This window comes from Salmo salar, chromosome 14 (genome assembly GCF_965601325.2).
Source record: "Salmo salar chromosome 14, fSalSal1, whole genome shotgun sequence".
NCBI lineage: Eukaryota > Metazoa > Chordata > Actinopteri > Salmoniformes > Salmonidae > Salmo > Salmo salar.
Genome location: NC_138304.1, coordinates 65918785 through 65931689, shown reverse-complemented (window position 1 = coordinate 65931689; position 12905 = coordinate 65918785). Strand labels below are relative to the sequence as shown.

Here is a 12905-nt window from a genome sequence, read left to right as displayed (position 1 = left end):
AAATCAATCGTTACGTTGAATGACTCTCACCTGTCTCGATAAATTAGAATATTTAAAAAAAAATACAAGATGGTTGTGTACACATTGTTGGATTACGTTAATAATCATGGCGTACAATGCCGTTTTGAAAATCTCAGAAGCTGCTGTACTTTCATATAAACCCAAACTAATTCTACAAATACAGAAGATATACTTACTGTGTGCCGTTTTATCACAGATTCCAACAGAAGTGTTTTGCTGTTTTGCGATGCAATTCCTGAGCTAATGGAAACTCTGGAGGGAACACAAAAAAAAGCCTGCTCGAAGCGGTTTACCGATAAACTTGTGGTAAAACAGCTAGCTAAAAGTAAGTGTATATTTTGTATTTGTTAAGGTATTTTTGGATGATAATTAAGTTGTGTTCAAGGTTTTCAAAATCGTAGCGCTATCAAGGATCAATTGTTTCTAGATAGAGCGTCTCACACTTGACCTAATCAAAAGAGATGTGGAATGGCATTGGAGTCAGAAGGGCAAGCCCTATAATTATTTTATGACATAGGCCTACTGTTCGTGATTTGGATTCTCATAGCCTACTACCCACAGTATTAAATAGAACATTATATGATATCTGTGCTACTACCTACATGATTGTGTCAGTCAATGAAGTTATTGTAAGATCATTTGGACCTGAATTGACTGCTTTCAAGGTAAGGAAACCAGTGTTGTATTTTGTAATTTGGGTGAACTATCCCTTTAATGCTAACTTATAATTAGTAATGCAAATAATTTAATACCAATTCTTAAATATGTTTGAGAGGCCAGAGAATATTACAGGAATTAAAAGCGTGTGACTGACTTCTCTTTGAGCATAATCACCACACTGCCCTGTACAAATTATCTTAGCAAAACCTCTTATTTTTTACGTAATCAGTCTTCATTGAAGCTCATATATTTCCAATTTGACATTTATATGAGGTTTTCTTTAAACAGAGTGCTTTTAAGCATAGAGAGCATGCTGGGTTTGTCTCCACTTGGGAATGGGCGACAGCACTTACCATTGTAGACCAGAGAATGCAATAGCTTTAGGCAGCCCCAAACAGAATTTGATAATCAAAGCTATTCCCCTTAATTTTAAGTCCACAACAAAATAACAACATAACATAGGCTATACATTATATACCTTCCACTATTGATATACACTCCCCTATGTATTTATTTGGACAGTGAAGCTAAAACATTTAATTTGGCTCTATACTCCAGTATTTTGGATTTGAGAGCAAATGTTTTATATGAGGCGACAGTACAGAATGTGAACCCTTTGGAAATACCTGGATTTCTGCATAAATTGGTCATAAAATTTGATCTGATCTTGATCACAACAATAAAACACAGTCTGCTTAAAACTAATAACACACAACCAATTATACGTTTTCAAGTCTTTATTGAACACACCATGTAAACATTCACAGTACAGGGTGGAAAAAGTATGTGCACCCTTGGATTTAATAACTGGTTGACCCTCCTTTGGCAGCAATAACCTCAACTAAATATTTTCTGTAGTTCAGACTTGCACAACGAGGTCAGGTGGAATTTTGGACCTTTCCTCTTTACAAAACTGTTTCAGTTCAGCAATATTCTTGGGATGTCTGGTGTGAACTGCTCTCGTGAGGTCATGCCACAGCATCTCAATTGGGTTGAGGTTAGGACTCTGACTGGGTCACTCCAGAAGGCGTATTTTCTTCTGTTGAAGCCATTCTGTTGTTGATTTACTTCTGTATTTTGGGTATTTGTCACCCAACTTCTTTTGAGCTTCAATTAACATTCTCCTGCAAAATGTCTTGATAAACTTGGGTATTCATTTTTCCATCGATGACAGCAAGCTGTCCAGGCCCTGAGGCAGCAAAGCAGCCCCAAACCATGATGCTCCCTCCACCAAACTTTACAGTTGGGATGAGGTTTTGATGTTGGTGTGCTGTGCTGTGCCTTTTTTTTCTTCACACATAGTGCTGTGTGGTCCTTCCAAACAACTCAACTGTAGTTTCATCTGTCCACAGAATATTTTAACAGTAGCGCTGTGGAACAGCCAGGTGCATTTTTGCAAACTCCAGACGTGCAGCAGTGTTTTTTTTTGGACAGCAGTGGCTTCTTCCGTGGTGTCCTCCCATGAACACCATTCTTGTTTATTGTTTTACCTATCGTAGACTCGTCAACAGAGATGCTAGCATGTTCCAGAGATTTCTGTAAGTCTTTAGCTGACACTCTATGATTCTTCTTAAGCTCATTGAGCATTCTGCGTTGCGCTCTTGCAGTCATCTTTGCTGGACGGCCACTCCTACGGAGAGTAGCAGTGCTGAACTTTCTCCATTTATAGACAATTTATCTTACCGTGGACTGATGAACATCAAGGCTTTTAGAGATACTTTTGTAACCCTTTCCAGCTTCATGCAAGTCAACAATTCTTCATCTTAGATCTTCTGAGATCTCTTATGTTCGAGGCATGGTTCACATCAGGCAATGCTTCTTATGAATAGCAAACTCAAATTTTGTGTGTTTTTTTATAGGGTAAGGCAGCTCTAACCAACATCTCCAATCTCGTCTCACTGATTGGACTCCAGGTTAGCTGACCCCTGACTCCCAATTGGCTTTTGGAGAAGTCATTATCCTATGGGTTCACATACTTTTTCCAACCGACACTGTGAATGTTTAAATGATGTATTCAATATAGACAAGAAAAATACAATAATTTGTGTGTTATTAGTTTAAGCACACTATATTTGTCTATTGTTGTGACTTAGATGAACATCAGATAACATTTAATGACCAACTTATGCAGAAATTGAATTTGAAAGTTCTATTACCCAAACCACCTGTGTATCCCAAGTTCTTTGTCTCATCTTGAGACCGGGTCCTTGTTTGAACAATTTATTTGTCTGTGGTGGCCGGAATAATCTCAAAAGCTTTGGAGAGGGAACAGTTCAAATAGGTTTGGAAACCTCTGCCAAACTCCGTGACAGTGGTACACTACAGCAGTGCAATTTGACTTGACACCACTAGATGACAGAGAAGATCTAGAAGAGAAAATAGTCAATTAAACTCTGAATAGTTGATCTGTAGCTAATAGTAAGACTAGTTCAATTAGGTGGGTGAGTGCAATGGGTTCATTATGTGACAAAACTATATCTTCAGATAAAGATGGGAAGTAAGTGGCTGCATTCCAAATGGCATCTATTCCCTACTTTTGGCCAAGACCGATATTCTTTTTTTAAAGTAGGGTGCTATGTAAGAAATAGGGTGCCATTTGGGACACATTTTTATTTCTTTATAATACATTTTACTGGTTTTATATTCAGTGGTTCTCATGAATAGACCTGGAACCAACTTATTACTACTGAGCACTATGACTGTGGGATTGAAAATAACCCATTTGGAGAGTTTTGTTGGCTTTTACCTACAAAGTACTTACAGTGAGAGTTTTTTCCATTTGGGAAAAAATACTTTAAAATTCTACAAGTGGGTAAGTTCCGCTTATCACATGAAACCCTAATAGATCTTGCTGAATCAATTCATTCCAAAATAGCACAGGAAGATGGTTCTCTTGACAAGAAAATATACACTGAGTATACAAAACATAGACTAACCAGGTGAATCCAGGTGAAGGCTATGATCCCTTATTGATGTCACCTGTTAAATCCACTTCAGTGTAGATGAAGGGGAGGAGACATGTTAAAGACGGATGTTTAAGCCTTGAGACAATTGAGACAATTGAGACATGGGGTGTGTATGTGTGCCATTTAAGTGCCTTTGAACGGGGTATGGTAGTAGGTGCCAGGCACACCAGTTTGTGTCAAGAATTGCAACACTGCTGGGTTTTTGACACTCAACAGTTTCCCGTGTGTATCAAGAATGTTCCACCACCCAAAGGACATCCAGCCAACTTGACACAACTATGGGAAGCATTGGAGTCAACATGGGCCAGCATCCCTGTGGAATGGGGTCATCACTTTTTAACATGATTCAGTATTTATTTATTTTGGTTCAGAAAGTTGGCTAGTTGGCTACCAACTAGTTGGCTACTCACTGCAGCTGGGGACACATCATTGATGGTCACCCGTTGATAGTGTTGTTAGATAATGTAAGGTGGAAGTTTTGGATAACAAAGACTTATGCTAGACCCAAGGTAAACTAACCCCTCTGGGACACTAGGATACAGTGTCTAGTAAAAGTCTACACACCCCTTTGCACCGTTTTCACATTTTTGCTGCCTTAAATTGAAATCTAAAAAAGGCAATTAAAGTGAGAATATTTAATCTGGAGGACACTCTGAATGGATTAGTTCCGCTTACTATATGAAACCCTGATAGACCTTGCTGAGCCAATTCATTCTTCAATGCCACAGGAAGATGGTTTAATAATGTGACTGTTCTTCATATTCCATTTCCTCTTTTTCTGTGAATGACCTTGGGCAAACGGAGAAGTCAGGTTCACCACTTTTGAACATTCAAAAAAAATGTCTTGGAATTCCAGGTGCAAACAGTAGGCTACTTAGAATATCAAAAATACCCCCGCTCTTCTTATGTAGAAGGGGCTCTTTGAGAGTGCATGACAGTACAGAGGTCATCTTCTTGTCACCTGTCTTTCTACCACATTTGCCTGGGGAAGACACTGATGGTTCCAAAAGGCGCTACATGTTACCATAGAGACTGTGCATACTAGTCCCTCTAATGGTCCACACCGCATTAGTGGCTAAGAGATGTCCAATTTATTTTATATTCTTTACCCTGTGTTAATACGTCCATTTATTCCCTCAACACAAATAATTGTTCACACTGCAGCTCCAAAACCCTCCATGGGCATTAATTACTCTTTGGTGAGACACTTCCTGTGTGTTACTGGTGTTGTAGGAAATTGCAACAATAGTAGGCGTCCAAATGACAACAGCAATAGATGTGAGATGGGATTACATGACTTTGCGTAACAAGGCTTTTTGCTCGTCTAACACTTACTCTCAAACTTTTTCAGTCTTATTTGTCAACAGGTGAAGAAAATAAGGATAACCTCCACTGCAATTAAATATATCTTGGTCCCAATCTTATCCAACCTATTCTATTCAGCAGGCTAGTAAACAAATATAGGACAATTCGGAAGATGTGCTTGTGGGTTTGGATTAAGTTTAATTTATATGCACTGAAGAAAACAAGTGATAGACAACAATACAGATAAAAACAGTGTGCAGGTGTGGTTGGAAGCCCAAGGGTTTATATGAAAACCACAATACAGAAGTACAAAATACAAATGTTTGTTAAAACAGGTAACAAAACCTACTAATTACAAATGTATAAATTTAATTGATAATCCCCAAAAAATAAAATGGTTGCTATAGTGTACAAAGTTCCATCTGACATGATGTCTGGTATGTACAGTAGATGGAACAGATCTTCAATCGTTGAGGGTTGTGTAGGCTAGACCACATAATATGCAGAGTTTCAGTCCATCCTGGTCTCTTAGTAACAATTTACCTAGAACTTAAATAAGACATCAGCAAGGACACAAAGGCACTTGTGTCATCTCACCCCAGTTGTGAACTTGAGGCAAACAATGGCAAAATTGCTTTTCTTGAGGAATCATTACTCATTTGACATAGTTTCCAGTGGCTTCTGTGATGGGGTTGCTGTTACCGGAGGTTCCCCTTTGTGTCATGCCACTAAAATAGAGGTTAATCGTAAGTAAGTAGCCTTGTGCGAGCTGGGATGGCGCATAGGAGCAGGAGCCTATCGCCTGTTTCTGTAGCGTGAGTCAGCTTTAATGTACAAGTACACCCTCTGGAGAAGACGCTAGTCTATCACAGGGACTTACCCCCAATCTACAGTGTCTCCTTAATGCTGAGTGCCATGCAGAGACATATCGGGTCCCATTTTTACAGTCTTTGGTATAACTTGGCCGGGCATCAAACTCCCAACCTTCCAATCTCTGGCAGACACTCTAACCACAAGGCCACTGAGGTGGTATCAGATGTTACTCATACCCTGTTAAAATCTCTGCTTTTCTGAAGAGTATGAATCAGAAGTACCTGATTGCTGACACACTAGTTCTCTTTATTATTATTTGCAGGAAAGGCTTGATTACTGAATTAATGGCAAATACTATTTTCCTATTCCTGAACGTGTAGCCTATGTGTAACGGGGTGAGTGACTGGGGGAAACAGAGGGTAATATAAATTTAGTCTGATGAGGGAATGTGAACAGGTGTGCGGGAAAACAAGACAAAACAAATGGAAAATGAAAGGTGGAGCGGTGATGGCTAGAAGACCGGTGACGTCGACCGCCGAACGCCGCCCGAACAAGGAGAGGGACCGACTTCGGCGGAAGTCGTGACACTGTGCACTGTGCAGAGAGCACAAGATCTGTCAAACGTTGCCTTTAGCAAACAAAAATACTTTTCTCAGACAGTGTAGATCCCTGCTAACTAATCAGAAAGAATCATTATGCACTTGTAAGGATCGGATATTCTGAGGCAGAGATTTTGGAACTAAAGGGTCAGGTGTAAATGCAGGCAGTGCTATTTTTTTTTTTTATATGTATACACCATATATATACACCGTAATTTCCGGACTATTAAGCCTCACCCACTGAATTAATTTTATTTTATTTTGAACATAAATAAGCCGCACATGTCTATAAGCCGCAGGTGCCTACCGGTACATTGAAACAAATGAACTTTACATATGCTTTATCGAAACATGGCTTGTAACAAAAATAAATAGGCTTTAACGAAACACCCCTTGTAACCCAAAAATTATAATTAGCAGTAAGCTTTAGTTGTCTTTTTGCACTGAGTCAATTCCTCACGTTGCTGTTTCCAACGTCTTATCATCGACTCATTAAGACCAACCTCTTGGGGCTAGGTGGGACGCTAGCGTGCCACCCGTGGTGCACTCCATCAACAGCAGGTGCATTTCAAGAGCGGCAAATTTGAATCCAAATAAATGTCAAAATTCAAATTTTTCAAAAATACAACTATTTTACACCATTTGAAAGATAAACATCTCCTTAATCTAACCACGTTTTACGATTTCAAAAAGGTTTTACGGCGAAAGCATAAATTTAGAGTATGTTAGGACAGTACATTTACAAGAGTTGTGTGTAATGTTTTGTCAAGTCAAAGACAGGGTCACCAAAACCATAAAACCAGCTAAAATGATGCACTAACCTTTTACAATCTCCATCAGATGACACTCCTAGGACATTATGTTAGACAATGCATGCATTTTTAGTTCTATCAAGTTCATATTTATATCCAAAAACAGCGTTTTACTATGGCATTGATGTTGAGGAAATCGTTTCCCTCCAATAACCGGCAGTCAAGTCAGCGTCACAAATTAAATAATTAAAATTAGAAAACATTCGTAAAATATTATATTGTCATTTAAAGAATTATAGATTTACATCTCTTGAACGCAATCAACTTGCCAGATTTAAAAATAACCTTACTGGGAAATCACACTTTGCAATAATCTGAGCACTGCGCCCAGAAAAATACGCGTTGCGATACAGACTAGACGTCATGTTGGGGAGATCTATAATCGAAAATACTATGTAAATAATCCATTACCTTTGATTCTCTTCATCAGATGTCACTTCCAGGTATCACAGGTCCATAACGAATGTAGTTTTGTTCAAAAAAGCTCATCATTTATGTCCAAAAATCTCCGTCTCGTTAGCACATGATGTAAGCCAGCCGGACTTCTCGTCATGAACGAGGGGAAAAAATATATTTCCGTTCGTTCAAACATGTCAAACGTTGTATAGCATAAATCATTAGGGCCTTTTTTAACCAGAACATGAATAATATTCAAGGTGGACGAATGCATACTCTTTTATAACGTATTGGAACGAGGGTACCCAACATGAACTCGCGCGTCAGAGTCTAATCGGCCATCACCGTTCCATGGCTCTTGTTCGGTCAGATCTCCCTCCAGAAGACTCAAAACACTTTGTAAAGGCTGGTGACATCTAGTGGAAGCAATAGGAAGTGCCAAAATATTCCTAAACCCCTGTGTTTTTCAATGGGATAGGTTTAAAGTCAATACAACACATCAGGTATCCACTTCCTGTCAGAAAATGTCTCAGGGTTTTGCCTGCCAAATGAGTTCTGTTATACTCAGACACCATTCAAACAGTTTTAGAAACTTTAGAGTGTTTTCTATCCATATATAATAAGTATATGCATATTCTAGTTACTGGGTAGGATTAGTAACCAGATTAAATCGGGTACATTTTTTTTATCCAGACGTGCAAATGCTGCCCCCTAGCCCCAACAGGTTTTAAGACCAAGCTCCCGTGCAGCAGCTCTATTTCCTTTTCCAACAGCCAGATCAATCGCCTTCAACTTGAAAGCTGCATCATATGCATTTCTCCGTGTCTTTGCCATGATGAGGGTGACAAAATGACTACCGTAATCAGAATGATGGGAAGTTTGAGAGCGCTCGATTTAATCTAAACAGTAAACAAAAAAGTTGTTTGACCTTAACCCGTTCGGCAATTTCATTGGTCTAATGAAAGCTTCATGCCGCCAAAAAACTGAGCACGTCACAGAATGTGTTTTTTGGAAGAAAAAAAATTGAAAGCGGGAAAAATCCATATATTAGCCGCGTCATTGTTTAAGCCGCGAGGTTCAAAGCATGGGAAAAAAGTTGCGGCTTATAGTCCGGAATTTACGGTACTCGTAATTCATAATGACAGATTATTGAAGATGATTACTGTAACTCATGACACACAAAAACACATAATTTCAAAAGCATTTGAAGGACATGTGCTCTTGGGTTGGTACCATTCTATAGGAATTTAGCTACCCTCTAAAGTTTGTCAGGATAAAAACATTTTATCCAAGACGTGTTATGCAGGGCCTTCATTTAGCGTTTTAATATCAAATGTAACGAATCACGTGTAGATATAGTAAACAAACATTTGGATTGGTGATACATTTTGATAATTATCTTTCCCAGTTTGACAACAGCTGCTCTCCGGTGGGAGAAATCAATAGGTGAATATCACAGTCAATCACAACACAGTAAGTAATACTGTGAAACACCATCTTTCCACTGTTAGCATTACATTTTAGTCATTTAGCAGACGCTCTTATCCAGAGCGACTTACATTTCATTTCATACATTTTTTTTTCTTCATACTGGCCCCCCGTGGGAATCGAACCCACAACCCTGGCGTTGCAAACACCATGATCTACCAACTGAGCTACAGGGAAGGCCACTAGATATAGTATGGACATTTGCTGTAATTACAATGCAAAAATATCATATGTGTAGCACCTTTAAAGCATAATAACTGTATGAAACGTAACTAATGCATCCATTCCACAATCTAAGTGTGTACGTTTGATAATCCACTCAATTTTTGTGAAGAATTTCAGGATCTTTCAACAAAATCGATTACTACTTCAAACGCACTGAATAACAGATTCACTACATGGAACAACAGATAGTCCCCCCAAAAATGTTTTAAGGAAGTTTGTGCTGAAGTGATCAGAAAACTTTTTTTAATATGTTTTTAACCCCTTATTTTTGTGACTAAACAGTCTCCGTACTGTATACTGTACTTCCATATTTTTTTTGGACTGATACCGGGGACCTTCAGACGAGTCTTGTGAGGCCTGTGGGTGTCCTAGAGCAAAACATGTTCGTGTTTGTGAGAGTTTCTCCTTTACACAGAGGGTTCATATTAGTGTGTAGCCCAAACTGTTCGGATGCTACAGACAGAATTTGGCAGATCGGCTGCACCGACTTTAGACGAGTCCCAAGATGCTTGTGGGGTTCGTAGAGCAAAACAACCAACATCAAATCAAACTTTATTTGTCACATACGCCGAATACAACAAGCGTAGACCTTACCGTGAAATGCTTACTTACAAGCCCTTAACCAACAGTGCAGTTCAAGGAGAGTTAAGAAAATATTTACAGAATAAACTAAAGTAAAAAAATTAAAAGTAATACAATAACAAGGCTCTATACAGGGGGTACCGGTACCGAGTCAGTGTGTGGGGATACAGGTTAGTTGAGGTAATTTGTACATGTAGGCAGGGTTGAAGTGACTATGAGTAGATTATAAACAGCGAGTAGCAGCAGTGTACGAAACACATGGGGGGGGGGGTCAATGTAATAGTCCAGTGGCCATTTGATTAATTGTTCAGCAGTCTTATGGCTTGAGGGTAGAAGCTGTTAAGGAGCCTTTTGGTCCTAGACTTGGCGCTCTGGTACTGCTTGCCGTGCGGTAGCAGAGAAAACAGTCTATGACTTGGGTGACTGGAGTCTGACGATTTTATGGGCTTTCCTGGATGGATGGCAGGAAGCTTTGCCCCAGTGATGAACTGGGCCGTACGCATTACCCTCTGTAGCGCCTTGCGGTCAGATGCTGAGCAGTTGCCATACCAGGCCGTGATGCAACTGGTCAGGATGCTCTCTCGATGGTGCAGCTGTAAAACATTTTGAGGATCTGGGGACCCATGCCAACATGTACGTGTTCATGAGATTCTCATCTTTCCATACAGTAGTTTGTAGGCCAAACCGTTTGGATGCTACAGACAATTTTGTTAGAAAACCAATTTTCAGGATGTCTCATGGTCTGACAAACACCGCTCTAGCTCTGTCACCTTTCACCGCTGATGCGGAGGTGTCACATAGGCGGGTGTGGTGGATTGAGATGCATCCAATGCAAAAAAAAACTGATATCTCTAGTTTAAACTGACAGATTTTTATGGGGATTTGGTATTATGCAAATTTGATTTCTGCGGGGGCGTGCACATCGACCTTAGGGGGCTTAATTAACAAGCTAAATAAATGGCAAGCACTTTTACCAGGTTGGATGGTCTACTACAATCCTGATTCAAAGATACAATTGGAACTGATGCATGCTAGACCATGGAAATACATTAGCAGTAGATATGATGCCAGACAGACAGTCACTGCTGACCCAATCGAGTGGAGCAGCGTCAGAGAGGCAGAGGAGAAAATGGACATTTAGCCCTATAAGTCAGAGTAGAGTTTAAATTCAGCTCCGCCACAAGCTTTTCCTGGAAAATTATGTTTAGTTGGGGAGGAAAAACACATTTTCCAGTCTTGAAACTCTTTGGGTAAGTTTGAAATCTAGTTTTAATGGTTGACATCCAATTGTCTTCTTCTTGGAACACTCTATAAACACAATCTCGCCATAGAATCTCATTCTCTCCCTTTCTATAGTTATATTATTTTCCTTCTAGTGTTGCTGCTTGCATTGTGTGTGTGTTTGCCTCTAGAAAGAACAGTACATTATGTTGGAGAGAGTTGACTCAAATGCCTCTGATGTGACTCATGGGATCCTCATCCTACATCATGACTAACACGAGTGAAAAGTCTGGTTGGGAGGAAGAGATTTCTAAATGCATGCCTCTCCTCCGGCATGACCGGGATAACAACCGTGATGGCCAATTCTAATGCCATGTCTTATTTGACATCTTTAATTGCCAAATGAGCAGTGTTCTTTCCCTATTGTCAGCCTGTGACAAGACAACCTCCGGTGTCTGATCGTTATATGGCATTCTATTCAACTGTGGAGTGATTACTTGCTCATGTAAGTGTAAATTATTGCAAATTACAGTTTCACATCTATGATTATTGAGGTTTTGTCTCATGAAACCTCTTTTCTAATCGACCTATCCTGAGCAAACCATACGTCATACACCACACAGATTGTCCATACCTTCTCAATCTGTTAAGGTTAAAGAAAAGCGCATGTAGCATGGCTCCCAAGAATGTCTCAGAGCAATCAACATAAAGGCCTGCAATCACCACAACCACATTAGTTGTTGAGTCGCCTGCATAAGAATCAGAATCTAATGGGGTTTAAGCTTTTTTTTCTAATGGGGTTTTCTGATGGGTAAATGCTGCCAGGAGATGGCGATGTTTTAAATAGGTCTAGCTTGTTCCTCACTAGCACTAGCTATCACTGGCTAACATGGAAGACATCCGCTACTTTCTGTCCCTAACACTAAAACTCAAACTAATAGAAAGACATAATAGAAATGTTTCATAAAACTCAAGCTAAATAAAAACAAGGCAACAGTAAACGTCCCCCATGATTGATGCAGCGCCCCCCCTTCAGTAATTTGTAAATGACGGATCTCTATGGCAAGACACACCACTCACCCAAGTTTTGTCAGAATCGGGCTAGTGGTTTCTGAGATATCGTGTGGGTTAGCTAGACTAATATCCCTGAGCATGTGTGCCAAATTTAATCACTCTGAGTCAAACAGATCAAGAGATATAAACATTTGCCTGAATAGCACCTTTGTGTGGTCAATATGAATGTTTTCCCATTGGTTGAGTCTTGACAGTTTGCTACATGTATACCAAATGTACAAGTATCCTTGACTGATTTACAAGCATTTATGTGCCAGACCACACCACGTGAATGTTTATTGGTCAATAGCGGTCATGTTGTTTTAGGTACTGGTCTGGAAAATATTGTGTTGAGAGATGCCACATATCAAGTTTCATGCAGATCAGTCATTCGTGCCAAAGAGTACTGAATTTTTCACAAAATTCTAAAATCCATCATTGCAGACCTTATGGGTCCTATGTAGCGAATTTGTTCCTTGTGAGGAGAGGGGCCTATGTAGTGAATTTGTTCCTTGTGAGGAGAGAGGCCTGTGTAGTGAATTTCATGACAAATGGGGTGAGGGCGTGACCTTTTTCTAAGTTTGCATTTTCCATCTCTTGTTATAGTGCCTCCATCTGGCCAATCAGTGTAATTTTGTAAATGTACCGGTACCCCCTGTATATAGCTTCGCTATTGTTATTTTACTGCTGCTGTTTAATTGTTTGTATTTTAATTTTTTTTACTTAAGAGTCCATGTTATCGCTGAAACGGACTCAACTGCACG

The 12905-nt window shown here is 39.6% G+C and overlaps 1 long non-coding RNA gene across 1 annotated transcript in view; it reads left to right on the top strand.

The window, feature by feature from the left end:
* The window catches only part of LOC123726740 (uncharacterized), a 47047-nt gene that overhangs the window by 596 nt on the left and 33546 nt on the right, over positions 1-12905 (top strand). The window contains exon 2 of the long non-coding RNA XR_006758863.2: positions 218-346. This is a non-coding gene — a long non-coding RNA (uncharacterized LOC123726740). The remainder of the gene's footprint in view (positions 1-217; positions 347-12905) is intronic.